The 17,974-nt window shown below is 36.4% G+C and overlaps 1 non-coding gene across 1 annotated transcript; it reads left to right on the forward strand.

Annotated features, from left to right (window-relative positions):
- The first annotated feature begins 1,357 nt into the window (after positions 1-1,357).
- Positions 1,358-17,025, forward strand: LOC104573453 (uncharacterized). The gene is made up of 2 exons (XR_015913925.1): positions 1,358-1,477; positions 16,345-17,025. It is a non-coding gene; the product is annotated as an uncharacterized LOC104573453 (transcript).
- Positions 17,026-17,974: the final 949 nt, after the last annotated feature.

Raw genomic sequence — 17,974 nt, forward strand, 5'->3', positions numbered from 1 at the left:
GTGTTGAGAATTTGGGACTCGTGATCTCTGGCCAGTTTGCCTGTGAAATCTGTGGTATTGTGCTCTCTCACTTCTTCTTTTTTCTTTTTTTTTTCTTTTTTTCACATCTTTTTCTTTTCCTGAGCAATAGGAAATGGCTTTTTGTCGTGATGGAGTTGTTTACATTTCAGAAATTTTCTGTTCCTCATAAAACATTATGAAATGGAAATCTTTAGAAGTGAAGGGGGAAAAGAAAAAAAAATCACACATACTTCAATAACGCTCCCTTTGGAGAGAAAGATTCGTATTACTGCAACAGTTAATAATTCTATAGGTAAAATAGAAATAACTCTGACAATAAAACCTGAATGAGGTGGAAAATTCTGTAGATGAGGCAGAGAAGTGATATGATCCCAGGTCTTCCTTAGAGAGGGCTCTATGTGTCTTTATGGACAATTGCTGGGGAAGCAAGGTCAGAATCAGGGGGCTTGTTAGGAGAGGGCTGTTTATCTTTGTCAAAACTAGTTCATCAACCTCCAGAAAATTTTGACCTCGTTTAATTAAGATTTTACCAACAAAAATGTTTTCTTGAAGAATTTCTGTCCAGCTTTCGGTTTTGGCTCCTTTCCCCGTGTCCCGTTGCCATACGTGCTAACACCCACTGTGCCTCTTCCTTGGGATCCTGCCGACTAAACATTTCACACCAAATCAGCACACCAAGAGAGCTTTGAAACTGCTCTTTTGGTTGGATTCTCACTCGTTCTGCTGTGTCCAGCTTACACTACTTAGCACAAAACCATCATTCAGAAGTCAGAGGAACCTACGTTCAAATACTCAAGGTCACTAAGCTAAACCTGGTAGCAACTCCATAGCAAGATGGGAGGATCTATACAGTCAGTAGGAGAATGGATGATGTGAAAATAGGATAATAGATGGAGTTCTTCCATCTAATAGATGGAGAAGTGAAAGTTCTTTGATCAGCAGTTTTGGCCAGATACAATCCTTGCATCTCCAGGTGGCCCTGGAGCTACAGACTGACCTTGTAGAGTCTGGCTAGAAGAGCTGCTTTCCTTTCTGCTGTGACCTTTGAGCACAGCAGAGAATTTAACTTTTAAACCTTATATTTAAAATTAAATCAGTGGATGAAGAGACAACCACAGATGTAAGCTTGGTTGAGCAGAAAAAAAAAAATACACAGTGGTTTCAGAAGGATATGCATAAATATGCATGCAGAAACTGCATGTACAAATTCTCATGGCCAGCCTTTTGGGTTTGCAGCTTTCCTTCTGCATCTGGACAAACTGACTTTGGTGTCCCTCAGATATTTAACAGGAAAGTGATGTATTTCTGCTTAATGTTCAGCTTTTCAGCCTGTTGTTTGCATTTCTCCTGTAGGTGAATGGTATTGATCTTCGAGGTGCTACCCACGAGCAGGCTGCAGCTGCACTAAAAGGAGCAGGGCAGACGGTAACAATCATAGCACAATACCAGCCGGAGGGTAAGTAAAATAATAAACTTAAGGACATACGGGAAAAGATAAGTGCTTTAAAAACACCATTTAAAAGGAGGAGGCTGTTGTAGCTAGTGCTTTTCCCAGCTATCATTAGAAGTCGTCTAGAATGAAAATTCAAGTGACAATTTTATCCAAAAGAAGTGGCTATATTTTTATTGCAATTTTTGCCTTTAGAAGTGTTTTATGCAACTGTAAGAACTGTCTTTTAGTGTGCATATAAGACATAAATCAGTACACAATCATTTTATTTTCATTATTGCTTATTCTATGCTCTTTCCTTTTCTCTTTTCCTGGAGATAGATAGTGCAAAAAGTTAACAATGAACAGTAATGCCAGGAAGATCTGAAGTTGTCCCAGAGAGCCATGATTAGAATTAAAGATAATTTCTTCCTGGTAAATGCATGCAGCCTTCATTATTACTACTAATTGACTGTGCTCTAGGAGAATTAGCCCTGGATAACAATTATTTGCAAGGGAAACATGCTAAATAAAACTATCGATAGGAAATTTAGTAAAATATTAGAGTGGGATTTATCTCACCCAGCTTTTAATTTCTAATATTAAGATTGCTAGTCAGATTTCAGCTAGTCAGTTGGGCTCTGTTTCAGTGGAGAGAAGTAGGCATGGATTGATCCAGAGTGAAGCGACAGAGCTCTATGTCATTCTCCACAAACTTTGTTTCTTCCTAATATGAACTTTCTGATAGGAACTTGGAGATCATTTTCCTCCACAGCAGTTGTTACTATGAACCTTTGTCTGGGTAAATTCTGAACCTACCGATATGTGTGAAGACTTGCTGGCATCATTTTATCAGTTCTCAATAAACATTGCAATAGTGAGTTTAGAAGCACTACTAGGACCTCTGAAATCGTTGTTGATTCTGGCTGCTTGTACCTGCCCAGAGCACACGCAGGTCTCAGGTGAAGCAGTGCAGTTTTAATAGTAGCTTCTGCTGGTCATTTTTTTCAGACACACTGCTGAGATGAATTCATAATGCCAGAGTTTATGCCACATCCTGCCTTCTTTTGGGTCTCTGAATCCTGGTGATAGCACACAAAGAGGAAAAAATGTTTAGTCAAACTTACAGATGTGCTTCAGATATGGTATCATGCACCCATTTATGTGCTTATCTGTGCTTGAGTCACCAAGCAGAATAAAACAGACCACACTAAGAAATGTGTAGATGGGAACAAAGGAAATTGTAGGAGTGTTTATATTTTGTTAAATAAGTGGAACATCTTCATATAAACATGCATAAGCAATAATCATAGTTATTTCAAAGATTTATTGAAAAGCAATTTCATTGCAGATAGCCAGCCACAATGGATTCTCAATCAAAGCATGTCCCCATTAGTTGTGGTAATCTCATTTGCCATCTGGGGATTTTAAACCGCATGGTGTTTGAATACTTGTGGCAATGGCATTACAGAGTTGTTCTCTGCCATTGTTAATGCACCAAATATACATTGCTTGACAGATTTTCCTTTCTTATTTGAATTTGCAGTTGACGTATTTCTTCCCTATATTTTACCGTCTCCATACTCATCAAATTCTATTTTGGCAAATATGCAATTGAAAGTGCTTATTAAATCCATCAAATATATATTGCCTATTTATTCCCTTTTTTCCTGTAATGCTGCTCCATTCACCAGGAGCCCCTGTTTATGGAAGACTAGTCCAGGTTGTGTGGCTCAAGGCTGCTCAAACACATCCAGTTTTCTATTTCACTCAAATTGTCCAAGTTGCAGAATAAAGTGGAGCTGAGTAAAGAATGGGGCATTTTATAGGAAATGATAGAATTTGTTCAGCTAGTGAGAGGAGCTTGAGTCCCATACCCTCTCATGCTACCTGAGGCACTCAGTAATTGCCCAGCCTCTTGTGTCTTACTGCGAATTTAATTTTATTCTGAGATGCTGGTTAATGCAAACTGTAGATACAGATGTAAAATGAAGTATTTCATTCCTTAAAAAAGACCCAACAGCAAAGAAACCTGAAACAGGTTTAAAGGAGTTCTGTATATAACCTTGACAGAGAATTATTTAAGAATTTATGGATCACATAGAAAGACAAACATATTCTAGCTGTACCAGCATAAATATTTAACTTATTCTAAAAATTCTGCAAAACTCTTTTCTCCTTTCAATGTGATTTTTTCTTGACTCCTATCCATCCTGTCTTAGCATGAAGCATATTGGAATTACTTTAAAAATTCTTCTTAACCCACTAAAGTGCATAAACAGAGTAGATCTGTAACCTGATTTTTTGATTCGTACACTAAAAGCTCCAGGTCGTTACTACCACAGGATTTTAAGGACATCGAGTAACAGCCACTGCAAGTGTTAACTGATACCTTTTTTTTGTCTTTTCCAGCTTATTAAGCATTTACATCTTGCTGCAAACTAAAATATTCAATAAGCAGTTTAGCTATTGATATTTCGGATATTAAGTGATAATAAAATAAATAAAAGTCAATTTTAGAAGCAAATACTATAGAAACATCTTTCAAAGTTTATTTCCCTTGCCTTGCCTTAAACAGTCAGAAGTTTATCTCAGCCTCGTATGAACTCCCCTCACATTTATGTTTATAGACCTGGCAGCAAATCTCATGAGAATGGCAACTCCTGCAAAACTAGGGCTTGCCTTCAACTTGAATAGCTTTTCCTTTGGATATTGTGGCACTTTGGTTTCACATCTTCTCTGCAATGAACAAATGAGGAGGCCAGCAAGGACAAAATATAATAGCACCACAGACAATTTCCTTCACCTACCTCTTCTGCTCTTTAATTCCTCTTTTCCACGGGTATATCACCTTTATTTTCCTCATCTCTCTGAGAAGCAGAAGAGGTAAAAAAGATATGGAAGTACAAAGAGCAATACAAGTCCTGTGGAAAAAATAACACACACAGAAATTAGGGGCAAGAGGGAAAAGGATCACGGACATTAAAAAATCAGTCCTTGACACTTAGACTATTTTTCTAATGGGATTTTTTGAGGTATCTTTTACTTTCATTTTTTAAAAAACTGAAAATAAACAGTGAACTGTATCTTTTGTATTGTGTAAATAGAGGTCAGGTAGTGCTGAGCATCATGATCTACAGTGATCACTCTAGTTCACTCTAGTGCGTATGGACACTTGTGTGTGTGCCTAGTTTTAAGTACACAGGCTATCCCATGGGTTTCAAAAAGGCAATTTTGGTGTATTCATGTGCTCTTCACATGTCCTACACACAGTTTAAATGCAATTAGAGAAAATTTAAGGGCCAAAAGCACTTAAAACAAAGCTAGAAGATGAATTGATCACTTACAATTAGCTTTGCTCTCCAATTTTTAATAGTCTTAGAAACGTTTTTCCTTTCCTCCATGCTTTCCTTAACAGCTCTTTCAGATCTCTTAAAACTTGGTACAAATGTAGAGCTAGAGAGTAGGTACTTCTCTTCTGAAAACTAAAAGTTTAGCCCTGGGGAATAAGCTCAGAAGGGTGGCACAGTGTGTGCTCACTAAACAATTAATTATAAATTAAAATGCAAATGTATACTGCATGGGGAAATTCTAGGCTTTTAAGCAATACCTAGTTTCATTTTAGGCAGCAATGATAAATTACAGCCCAGTGTGGAAGGAATCAAGAAGTATTTAGACAGTGAAACTGAAATGTATTTTGAAAAGAGGAGCTTCATCTGGAGTAGAGACAATTTTTCCCAAAAGTGGAGTGAAGACAGAAAACTGGATGCCATAAAGGACATCAAAAAGTTTTGCTTTACATTTTATTCTGAGATGCTCTTAGTTATTCCCAGTGCAGTACTATAAAAGGGGTAGAATTTAGTCCAAAGGTTTTTGCAGATTATTCCGTGTCAGTGGCCTGCAAGCTGTGCTGCACTGCAGTGCAGTGCATCTGCAGCTCTTCCTCCACCGTGGTCCCTGGAAAACTGTTAAACTGGTCAAAGGTTTTATGTGCTTTCAATCTTCCAAGTGAGCCAATTAACTCCCTAACAGGTGCATGAGGGGGAAACGTTCATCAATTACAGTTTAATTAAACCAGCTGACAATGCAGAGGTCAAAAATTTGTTACAGTGGGAGAATTTCAGCTTTCTGCCCTTTTGAGTTATCTATTAGCCTAGTGACGCTGTGAATGGCCAGGACCCCAAGCCAGGTGGAAGGAGAGTCTCAGACAGAGAGATCCTGTGATAAGCAGGGTCTTTCTTTGCAGAAATCAGCTATGGAAGTTATTGCAGAACTGTAAATATAATTATAAAGCATCTCTTGGCAGCGATGGTAATAAATTCACTTTTCAGTTCTTTTGTTCCTGATGCTGGGATGCTCAGAGAGGGCATTATCACAGCCCCAGCTTTGATGAGCTGCATCAGCTCTTACAAAAGCATAGTCCTTTTCTTCTAGCCTCATCTGAGCTATTGATGCATGAAATCTGCTTTTAAAATATTAGAGTGAAAATCCAGGGACCACAGTCAAAAATATCACCCGGCACAAATCCAGAGATATTTTTTAGCTCCTTCCTCCATTTCATTCCTTGTTCCTCACTCATAAAGGTAAACCACCTGTCTCCTATTTGATCCTGATCCTGATCCAAATGTTTAACCTTACTAGCTACTGAAGAAATAAGCCAAATACAAAATATTTGGGAAGAAAAAATAATTGTATTTATTCATATCTGTCTAGGCATCATCTGCAACTTTGAACTTTTTTGCTCAGCTGTTGAAAATCAAAAATATCACTTAGATGACTTGGATAACATTGCATCAATTTACCACAGTTGGCTTTCATTATTTAGAAGCCACTGTATCTAATTGCCAAAGAATGCAAGATGCTAAGGTTACATTTCATGCACGTGCATTTAGGAATATAATGTGGTCTAAGAGTGTCCATATGGGATTTGACCAAAGGCCCATTTGTTGATGATCGTGTCCAAGTAGCCAGCAGCTTAGGGAGAGGGATAAGGACAGGGAAAGCACACAGTTGTACTTCCACTTCATACTTCCAGCATGCATCCTGCATTTTTCAGCCTATGTGTTCATTAGCAAATGTGCAATTGTCTATATATGCATAGATCTGTGCATATATGCAGATCTATATGCATAGATATATGCATATATACACACATTAAGACTCAAACAATGTGAAAAAGTTGCTTTTTTCTTGTCTTAGAGCCTTTGTTTTTCTTTAACAGCGTCAGAGAAGATTGTGCTCTGAGTTATTTCAGATCCTAATTTACTGAAAGTGGTTGATAATGCACTGAAGTTCCCTTCATTCAGGCACCAATAGCAAAATAGCAAAGGCTACTTTTTTTTTCTCCTTCTCTGCCTCTATTTACATTGGCATCCCCAACTGTGCTGCTTTCCTTATTTACTGATTTCTTCTTTTAACCATGTAAAGGAACAGTAGCCTGCTTTCTCTGGCCGAATAAATGCCATGTCTTTGTGCTTGAGCCTTTTTTTGGACAGCTGATTAGAATAGATATTCATTTACCATCAGAATTTGAACTTGGTACTTTATTCCCTAGCACTAAGAACGGCCTAGGGCTCCTCTCTTGCTTGTCCATGAAGTGCTTGGTGAAGTTAGCCAGAGTGCAGATAGTGCTATGATAAGTATTACTTCTTCTAATAATTTTAGCAATTTTTCCTTAACTGAAGTGCAGAAGTACCCTGAGCAACAAATTGCTTTGTTTCTTGTCAATGTTCTTGCCAATACTCAACCTTACATAATGCATCAAATACACCCTCAAAAGTCTGGCACTTAAAGTAATCCTGGAGTGTTCCAGGTTATATCAGCAGTTAATGCGTATGGTTGGGTGTTGGGGTAGCTTTTACTCTTTTCCTTTAGAGAATATCACTTTGGTGCCCTCAGGCCAAATGCAGCAGTTACCAAGACTACTGAGTATCACACTTGTCTGGTCATCACAGATGCTTTAGCTATAGCTTGTTTGCCTCTAGTTCCTGCATAATCTTTCGAATATGCTGTTTCTATTTTTACACTCTTGGAACAATGTTTCAACTTTAGAATTTCATTGCAGACACTGAGCTATCTTTATCTCAAGTGAAAAATAATAAAAAAAAAATGTGTTCCAGGTGAAAAGAACAGTCCCTTATCACAGTGTTTCCTTTCTGTTTGCCTGAGCTGTCCCCACAACTTCTGCTCTGCTGCAGGGATTAACTGGAGTCCCCCAGTGGCTCTGCCTGCGCATATGGGCAATGCCTCTGCCATGCGGAATGGGATATTTTCCTTCACTTGTGACAACCAAAGAAGCACTGGGGATTACAAATGTTCCTTCAAAGTCAGGTTTTAGCAGGATCCTCTTCAGAAACACAAAAAGTTGTATTTTAATTCCCTCTCAAATTTAAAGAACACAATCCCAGTGGAGTTGTGCAGTGGAACTCATCTATTACTGAATATTATGTCTTGTAAAAAGCATAATTTTGGATGTTTATTCTTTTTTATACTTAGACTAAATAACTAAAACTTGCTATGCATGAAATAAATTAAGTCTTTTTGTTGGTGGTGGTGGGTTTTTTATGATGATTCGTTGAAAATTTAGCTGTGCTAGTATTTCTTAGAACTTTTGTCATGCTAAAGTTATGATTTTGGATATGTGTATAAGGCAGCTGTCCCAGCCTGTTCATCTGCATTTGCAGTTTCCTCACAGTATCCTGAGCTTGCTTGATTCCCCATTTCATAAATATTTCTATTTAAGTACTTTTCCTGCAGTTCAGTTGTTTTTAGCTCTTGTTTCTATCAACAAGCTTTAATTTTCTTTAAATAGTATAATCTTCCATGCAATTGACTCTTTGTCAGCTATAGGAACTTGTACAGACAAATATGATTTCCTTTTAAAACATGTCTTTTCCTGTTTTCATTCTAAATGTGATAACACACAATGGTGTTTTGTTTGGGCTTTGTTTGTATATGTTTTTTTGAGCTTCCGTTATTTCAGACCCTGATCAATTTTACTTGGTTCATGTACATTTCTTTCTGCTAACTCTTATTTATCTATACAGGGAAAATAGTATATCGGTTCAAAACTCATACTGGAGAAAGTAAATTGCTTTTTGGGCAGTTTCTTAATTAAAGTTATGTAATTTCCTCTTTTTCTTTTTTTTCATTAAGGTAATCATAATCATAAAGTAATAAGTTAGTCTAAGTGGGAATATGAATAAATAGGTGATTTTATTTCTGCAACAGCTGTTAGTTTTGCAGCTGCTAATTTTACTGTTAAGTATGGGATACAATTTCTTCTAATGTCTTTTTCCTATTTTGGAGTTCACTAAACTGAAATTGCCTGGCCTGTATTTTCAACATTACATGACAGCTTTTTCAGAAAACAAGAACTTTGAGCAATATGTAAGTTATGAATGTTTTTGTGACCTGACCTTTTAATAGTTTTTCAGCAGTAATAGCAATAATAATTCAAGTTATACTAAAGAATTGTATGTTTTTGGTAGTGGAATGGAAAATGCTTAGTTGCGTGTTTGTTCTAACTATATTGGCAGGTACGTGAAATTGTGGAGTAAGCATCTAGGCTGGCAGAAGGGAGCCTGGGGATAATTAACTTTAAAGAAGGGAAAATGTTGAAATTATTTACAAATTATGTTTCAGTCTTTCTTCATTCTATCACTCTCATTTTTTTTCAATTCTTTACTTTTCACATAATTTAAATACAAATGTATTCTATACCAAAAATGTAGGCTTGGGAGATTATTTTCTTTTTTATTCGGTTTTTAAGCAGCACATTTTCCAGACACCTGCATTGCATTAGATCTTTTAGAGTGACACCATTTCATATACAGTGTGACTTCAACAGCTCACTTATTTTCAGCCATTTACTTCTAACATTTTATCTTTTCTTTCCTGTTAATCTCTTTACTTTTTGAAGATTTCATCTGTTGCTTTCTTGTGTTGTTTTTTAGTTACTTCAGAGTATCTTTCTTTTTTCCTTGCTGTTGGTTTGTGTAAGTTTTGTTCTATTTCATCACTTCTATTTTTCTTTGTCTTCCTGATCTTATACAACTTCACCATTAGAGGCTATAATACTAACTTGAAACTGATCCTAGGTGATTAAGTTCTTAAAGTTACTGAAGTGTCATGAAAAATAATATTTCTTTTATCTAAACAAATTTAATAAGTTTAATTTGCATAAAGTTCACTAGTAACAATTGATTTTCTCTGCATTCAGGTAAATTATTCCATGCAGTGACATGACAGAACATAAAAACCAGTCCATAAAATAAATGACATTTCGCAATATAGTCAATATTCTTGAATATTGTTTACCTGCTTAAGTTAAGCTAATATAAGCACTTTGAACTTAAGCTTCTTTGCCATGTTCAGTGTAAAAATACCAAGCAAGCAAAATGTTTTGCTTTGAAATTAAAGATATATTCTCTCAGAGTTTCCTGGATAACTACCCTTGAAATAGAACTTAAAAGAGAAATAGGGCTCAGATCTGCCCCATTAGTTCAGGATGCATTTGCAGGCACATTTAGTTAGAAATAGAGAAATTAGAGAGACACAGGTGTCATTTTCTGCACACTGAAAAACATTAGAAAGGGCTACACAGCAAATGTAGAAGGAAATCAAGATCCACGATATTAAAGGATTAAGGTTTCCCAAAAATGTAGTGATTAAATTCTACCTCTGGAGATTTTTCAGGCTAAGGAAAGTTAGCAAGTCTTACACAAAGTGACAAATGTCAAGGTTACGTAGCTAAATATCAGAGGAGAGTCACATAAAATGTGTGGTCTGGCCACTCTCAGGAAAAAATTCACAGTGAAGCCAATGAAAGTATTACGTAGTCTTTCAAAAATGTGAACTGTAAACTGATATTACAGTTCTTTGAAAATACTAATTAAAGTCTATAATGCTAATTAAAATATTAATTAAAATATTAATTAAAGTCTAGAGACCCTTTTTCAACTTAGCTGCTGCATCTACTGAGCTGCTTGCCTGGGTTCGATCTGTAGTCTGTGGAGAGGAAGAAGCATTCTTAGATCTAAGATGTTCTTAGATGACTCCTTGAGTCTGGATAGACAAACTAACTACACTAAGTAAAGCAACGTGAATCAATCTTTCCTGGTGTCCCTTGGAAAGAGCTATTAGAAAAGGCAAACAGATGGAATTTCCTACATGATTTGCTAATGGAAAAATATTTCTTTGTTAATTTCTTTGTTTTAGTCACTCAACCACACCTTCCTTCAGAATTCATCCTTGAGATAAATTGGTAATTTAATTGATAGAGGGAGAAAAACTGGGAAAGAAAGTAGAGACAACTTAGAATAGTGGTTAAAGTAGAAAAAGAATAACAACAATTAAAAGCTGAAAGGCCAGGAGATTTAAAGATAATCTCCCACATTCTTGTGACTTAACTTTTAAGTAAGTTAGTTGATTGATAGGCTTTTATTGCCTATAGATGAGATATTGATGGCAAAGTATGAGAAGTAACAAAAAAAAAAGTTATTTAAATAGTAAGAGAGAAAGAGGAAAGGGGATCATCTACCTTGAGGTGTCCCCTTGGGAGGGGGTCTCACATGCGTGGCCTTTGAAAGGACATTACTGAAGTTCATGATTGCTGTGTTCTGTTTGCCTTTCAAAATCCAAAGCTTAAATTTAAATTCTAAATCACCACTTAGAGTGCTGATATAAGAGATACGTGATATAAGTTGCAACCCTGAAGTGAAATGCACTTAACTGCTACGTGACCAAGTAGTTATGAAGGACAGAAATGCCATTATCCAGGCTTTTATTCAGACATATGCACACCCAGTCACTCGCGATTGGAATTTGGATCCCAAGAGCCAGATTTTAAGGGCTGTCTGGGATGCCTGCAATAAATTTCTTCCCAGTTGTCATATGTCACACATTTTTAGATTACACATGTCTGGAGGATAAATAAAAAGCTGTAGAGCATCTGATCACACAATCATGCTCAGTAATGCTGTGCTTCAGAACTATTTCAGCAAGTGAATTCATTGGCTCTGGAAATGTTTACAATCTTCTCTACTTCTACAGTAAATTCTTTTATTTATGGTCTTGATCTCAGTCATTTTTTTTCTTTTTTATTGCTGATAACCTGGCATTGATAAGAAATAAGGATCAGATTTATGCTTCATTGTCATTCTCAGTGCTATATTAGCTGAGGAGATATTGAGAAAATGTCATGTCAGCTTCAAAAAACCCTCATCTTAATATTTATTTTGAGTGAGAAAGCCTTTTGCGTGATAGACCGATGCAATGAAGATAGACAGTATCTACTATCATATTAGTAATGGGTAGCATACTAATGGCTAAGCTAGACATGTCAGTAAAAGCTGAGGTATAGAAAATAAATTAAAATTAAACATTGGCCATAGTTTAGTGTGAAAATCTTTTTAATTTATGGATAAATTATGTGATATATTTTAAAGATTCTATGTATTTTAACCTTAGGCTTCATTTCCTATTAAAAACTCCATATCCCCCTACTTCTGTTTTAGAAAATGGTTTAAGAGTTAAGAGTATTATAGTTAGTATTTTATAAGTTAGGTTCTCAAATATAAACGTCTAAATGGAAACATCCTGATTTTCTGAACTACTGAATTAAGCGAATGATTGCTTCTTTTCAAACTCATATTAATTATATTCCACAGCCAAAACATGGATTTAGAAACCTGAACATTAGTCACCAGTTCTGGAGAGGTTGGTATTGGACATCTTTAAATATTTTGTAGTGACTTGCAAGGGAAAAATGTGAGACTAACCCGAATAATTATTGTTAGTGTTTCTAGCATATTGTGTGTTTGCTTTTAAATGACTTGCACAGAATAGCACAGAATTACACAGAAAATTCAAACTTGATAAACTTTGAAGAAAGTTTGTAGAAATTGGCTTTCATTGTCACATCAGTCCTGTTTGGTGACTAAAATATAATGTGTAATAAAAATGGTAGTCAGACAGTTTACGTCAGCTTAAGTTTTCTTCATACGCCTCTTAGACAAGAATCTGTTTTTTTCTAAGGAGAATCAGTACAGGGCATTTTTATCAATAAATATGGATTCTTATGTTTATCTCAATTGGGCTCCCAAAGCTGATGTTGTCAAAGTTATCAGTTGCTTTTGCAAATGTTGTTTACCATAGCCTCAGGCCCTCTTCATGCAGTGGTAAACAACACTGTCCACATTAGGGCAGCTCCTGCTCTGTGAACAGTATCACTCCTCCCAGCCAGACCTTGATAAACCTTGCTAAAATCTTTCTTTGTTGTTCTGTGTTAATAGTGACATGTAACAACTTTCTATATGGACATATATGGCACTCAGAGCATGTTACGGAGTTATTGTGCCCTCACAGTGTCATGTCAGAGTCTAATTTCCTTCTTGTGCCAAGCATGGACAGCATCTGTGGTAGCATGTGGAGAAGTTGACTGCGACCTCTGTCACTGATTTTCTTGTTTTGCTTTTGTACGGGTCCGTGTACTACAAATGTGAATGCAAATGTGCTTGCAAAGTCACTCTCATGGGTGTTTTGCTGTCTCTGAACCAGCAGACACCAACATCCGGCTACTGGGAGACTGGGGGTTGCAAAGGAGTTATAAGGACTTGATATCGTGGCTTTTCTGTGGTTGCATTTGTGAAGTGAGTGAAGAAAAACTGTTGTAAAGCTGGGTGCTTTAGTGGTGGCTTTTCTTTGTGCGATATATTTTTGGTTCAATACTGTTCTTTTGAACCTCTGTTGTGTTATGCGTGTGTATGTGTGCGTTTGTGAAAAACCTTGTGTTGAGATACCCACCATCTAAGAGCATTAGAGCAGCCCCTGATATAAATAATCTAATGCAGGCATGAGTGAGGAGATCTGCCTGCACAGCTTGGAGTGCAGCATACAGATATATCAATTTGTCTCCCAAGAGTAATGTAGTTGCATTAGCTTTACTTGGAATAACAAGCTCCAGAATTTGCATATAGCTTAGGCACTCTGCCCTGTTATAGATGAGGACAAAGCAGTTCAAGGTATGTATCATCTACATATTGGGTGGCTAGCAGTGCTTCCTTGCTGTTTGTAGGCCCACCTCACAATTTACTTCCAGAAGAGACCTCATATTTTCATCATTCTTGGATTCGATTCAGTCAAAATGTAAAATTAAGCAGTTTGTGGTTACTAAAAGCAAAAATTCATGACTAATGATGAGCCTGGGAGAGAGAGCACTGATCAATGCATAACCTACTCTCTGCTTGACGTTACACAAGTCTCCTCTGATTACTTTTTTAACCAACACAATCACTCTAAAAAATCAGAAAAGTGTATTATGGATTAGCCAATATTTGTGTTTTGAAAGTATAGAGGGCAACATAAGTGCTGATTATTGTACAGAAACAGTAATAAGTTTTAATATTAGGAGTCAACTTGCATTGGAATTAAAAATTCTTATATTAATATTATTAATTTTAAACATTTAACATTGTCATATAATGCAAATAGAGGGGATGTGTCCGTAGCATGATGGAAATAATTGACACAGTTGGTAACTGGAGTTTTACTAAATAACCTTATTTTGCACATTCATCTGGTTTCCTTGGAAGTTTTCATCTGCTACATGAAACATTTCTCTTCAAATCATAAGAGCTCAGGAAAAGTCCTAACTATTTCCATTTGAAAGGACTGCTGTGGTACCTTATAAATGGTAAAGTTTGGGTACATCATCCCCACATTTTCTTCTCTAGGGATAATGGTTGCTTCTCCCAGGATGTCCAATAGGCAGGACCTCATAAGATGCATTGCTTCCTGAGCTACAGAGTAAAGGAATAGGAGCACAACAGAAATATTTTCTGAATGAGAATGTTTCTGGATTCGGTCCAATAAATTAATAGCTTTTAAGGAATAAAAGAGACAAATCAGCTCTGATCAACAATTCTGGAAAAGATTGCAGATCGCTGCTATTATGAAATAAGCCCAGTTTACTCTCTATAAGTATAAAAATGAGTAAACTCATTTCATGGTATACTTTTGGTTTAGATCTTTCTGTGGTGTTTCAAAATAAGCCCTTAGCTACCAAAAGAGGCCCATGAAAATCTGAGGCTGTTCAAAAGGTAGACAATATTACAGGTATTACATTTGATTGTAGTGTTAAAAAAGTAACATTTATCAATTAGCACAAAGATTTGATATATTTATTTATGTATCTATAGTATCATCCCTCTAAGCAAAGAGACATGTATATAGTGGCTTTGTTGTTACCGAAATCTTATTCAGAGAGTTACAACTGTTGGTGGTGCCTTCCTGCACTGTCTTGTGATACTCCCCTCACCAGGATGCTGTGTAAAAAAGCCCATATTCACATCGTTTGAAGCCAAAATTATTGTTATGCTTAGTACTATCTTTTGAAGTTGCAAAGACAGTCAACAGGAAGTACTAGGCACAGGGAAGGCTTCGAAGTCCAGATCCAAAAGCAGTAACAGAATAGTTGCTCTTTCTTTTCTGCCTACATAAAGGTCCAGATGTGATGCTATGCTTTGTGTTAAGATGGTTCTTATGTCAACTGAGTAATAAAAAATTCTACCAAGCAAATCTCCTGTTTGCTACTAATGTAACTGCTCTAACTCTTAAAAGTTTCATTTCCATTAAAAAGATAAAGGAAAAGAGTACTTCTGGAAATGATCTACCATGAATCCCCAGCCTTCTGCTCAGTAGAGCTTTTGTTTTTGAAATCTCTCAAAATATTTGTGGCTCAGCCAAGAGCGATTGGAAATCGCATTAAATGTTTCTCAGCTCCTCTTACGACATCTTTGGCTATTGTCTATTTTAGCACTTCTAGATCTGGAGGTCAATAGAGTGAGATGAGTAGCTGACACTGGGACCCCAAGGGCAGACAGTGAGCCACAACTGGATCATAAAATTGTCATAGTTCTTTATCATTATTATTGTGATTATTAATTCTAATGCAAGTAGAAACCATGGCTGCTGATTGCTTTTTACACTGATTCTGCATTTTCTCTTAAGTTTCTATGTTGTTCTAAGCTTGAAAACTCATATTTAAATTTCTTACATCAGTATAGTAATTAAAATGATGATTACTGAGCAATCTGCTTTTAACATAAAAAGTGATTTATGGTTGCAGTAGGAAATGTATTAGTTATTTGGAAAATGTACAGCTTTCTTGTAGCTCATACTTGGTTTTACAGCTACTATATTTTTAATTTCACCCAAAAAATTCTAACGGCTAGCACCAATAAAATAGTGGATAGTGTTAAAAAATAAAAAGGTAGGTAAATTTATTTTGAAAGAAAATATGATTTAGATTCTTTAATATTATGGATTCCTAATACTGTAAAGGAAAGATTGAAATGTTCAGTTTTCTATATCTTTTCAGGGTTTCCAGGGTAAAAATCTAGTGTAACCATTTGCAAAACTAGCTTTGGCTAAGCACTTCCACAAGTGACAAATTTTACACTGGGCCATGGAAATGAAGTGGGGTTAAAGCACAGAAAGAGCAGGCAGGAGGCCAGGGGTGCAGACTGAAAGGGTGGCAAAATAGCGATGATCCCTCTGCCTGTTTTGCCTGTACTGGAGCCTTGGAGGCAGCAGCGTTGCTGGGGGGGTTAAGGTGTCCCCTGTCCTCAGCCTGGCTCTCCAAGGTTCTCCCCTTTCCTCTCCATCCCAGCTCTGCCCCTTCTCTCTATCCCCTTCCTTTTCATTGCTGAAACATCCCATTCCTGAGATGGACAAGGTCATTTTTGCCTGCACTTCACAGGAGCCTTGAACTAGCTTTGTGGTCTGCAGTCTTGCAATATGATTCTTACCCAAAAGAAGCATTCTGTGAGGGTTTTTTTTTTTCTTCCAAGCCCAAAGAGGTGCTTTCTCATATTTTCCTTGTTTCCCCACAGATTTTCACTCTCAGTTCATGGTCTGTTGTGGCAATGACAGCAGAAGAGGGCTACTTGACCTCGAGGTTAAAGCATAAGATTGACAACCAGGCATCGTGGGTTCTTCTTAACTCTACCATATACATTTGCATTGCTTATCAACTTTTCTTTATCTTTTTCTTTTAATTTATTTTTCTCTAGGTTCTTCTACTATTATGGTATTGCAGATCGCTTTGGTTCTTTATATGGTGTTGTGTTTAAAATGGGGTGTGACGTAGCAAGGCGTAATGGAGCATGACGATGAGAACGTTGTGAAATGCAATGTGAGCCCTGTTCAGCACTTCCCATTCACCAAAGCACCTCCTCCAAGTTCACTGGGTCTTGAAGCCAGTGGGAGTTTTAGTGAGTAAAGTGCAAAAACAGGCTCTTTGACTATGGCTTAATTCTGAGATGCATTTTGTGACTTCAGTGCAAACTGTGCATGTCCAACAATTGTCATATCCACCCATTATCATTTGTAAAGTGCTTTGAGATCTTCTGGGGACCAGGCTGTTATACAAGCTTCAGTATACACTTCCATGAGTGAGATGGTTTTGTGTTTAGATATAACTAATGACTGTTGTGAGAACCATAGTTAGTAATGTGTTTTTGGGACAGGAATACTGCATTAAGTATGATTAAATAAGAGTAATTTATTATTTTGAGAGTTTTACTTATTTTCATGCATTGAGGTAATTGTGTGCAATTTTCAAAAAACCCTCTGTGACTTCAGGAATACATAGGACCCCTAAGTCTTTTATTTGATGTGACTTGGGGTTGTAAGTCACTTAACTTACACATAAGTGTTTTCCATTTGTTTGCCAGGCAATAATGACCTATGTCTGGAAAAACCCCAAGTGGTTCTATAGTGAGTTGAGTTTTAAAGCCAAAATCTAAAATGTTATTGCATTTGTATATGAAGAGTGGAAAGTATTACTCAAATTGACATAACTAATTCTTTAAAACAGTTTTTGGAGAATTTACACATAAATATATTTATAAAACAGCTTTATTAACAGCTCTCTCAAATTTTTCTGTATTTGAATTCAGACTTTGTAGAGTGCCTTCTTCAATAGAGGTTGCCATGTAATATCTCCTTCCAGAGAATTTCGTGAAGAATTTTCTTCTTCAGAAAATGTATGCAATGTTCTCAATAGGTCTGATGCCAAAGGCATGCTGCCTCCTTTTTCATAATGGCCATTGACTCCTATTTTTCTTAGGCAGCTGTTTTCATATTTTCAACTCTTAAACACATTTGTTTTTCTTGCCAAAACCATATATATATAACCAAATCTGTAAACTTTCTAGGTTTGTAAATCTTGCTTGAGGCTAAATATATATCCCTGTGATGTATTTTACTTTAAATTATTGATATGTATGTTGAATTGTAACTCTTAATGCAGTTTTTGTCTGGGTATTATTATATTATGATATTCAAGAATTCCTCAAATGCCTTTTGTGTAAGAAATTTAGATATTAAATAGTAAGATAAAGTTCTAGAGTATTCTTTGCATTTTTACTGACTGTGGAGATTTACTTCTTCATGTCTGTGATAAAGGTGGCTGGGGCTTGCATAGTCTTCATGTATGGGTCAGTATCTTAATGAACCTAG

This window comes from Tinamus guttatus, unplaced genomic scaffold (assembly GCF_059628265.1).
Source record: "Tinamus guttatus ecotype Peru unplaced genomic scaffold, ASM5962826v1 Tinamus_guttatus_pri_ptg000573l, whole genome shotgun sequence".
NCBI classification, from domain to species: Eukaryota; Metazoa; Chordata; class Aves; order Tinamiformes; family Tinamidae; genus Tinamus; species Tinamus guttatus.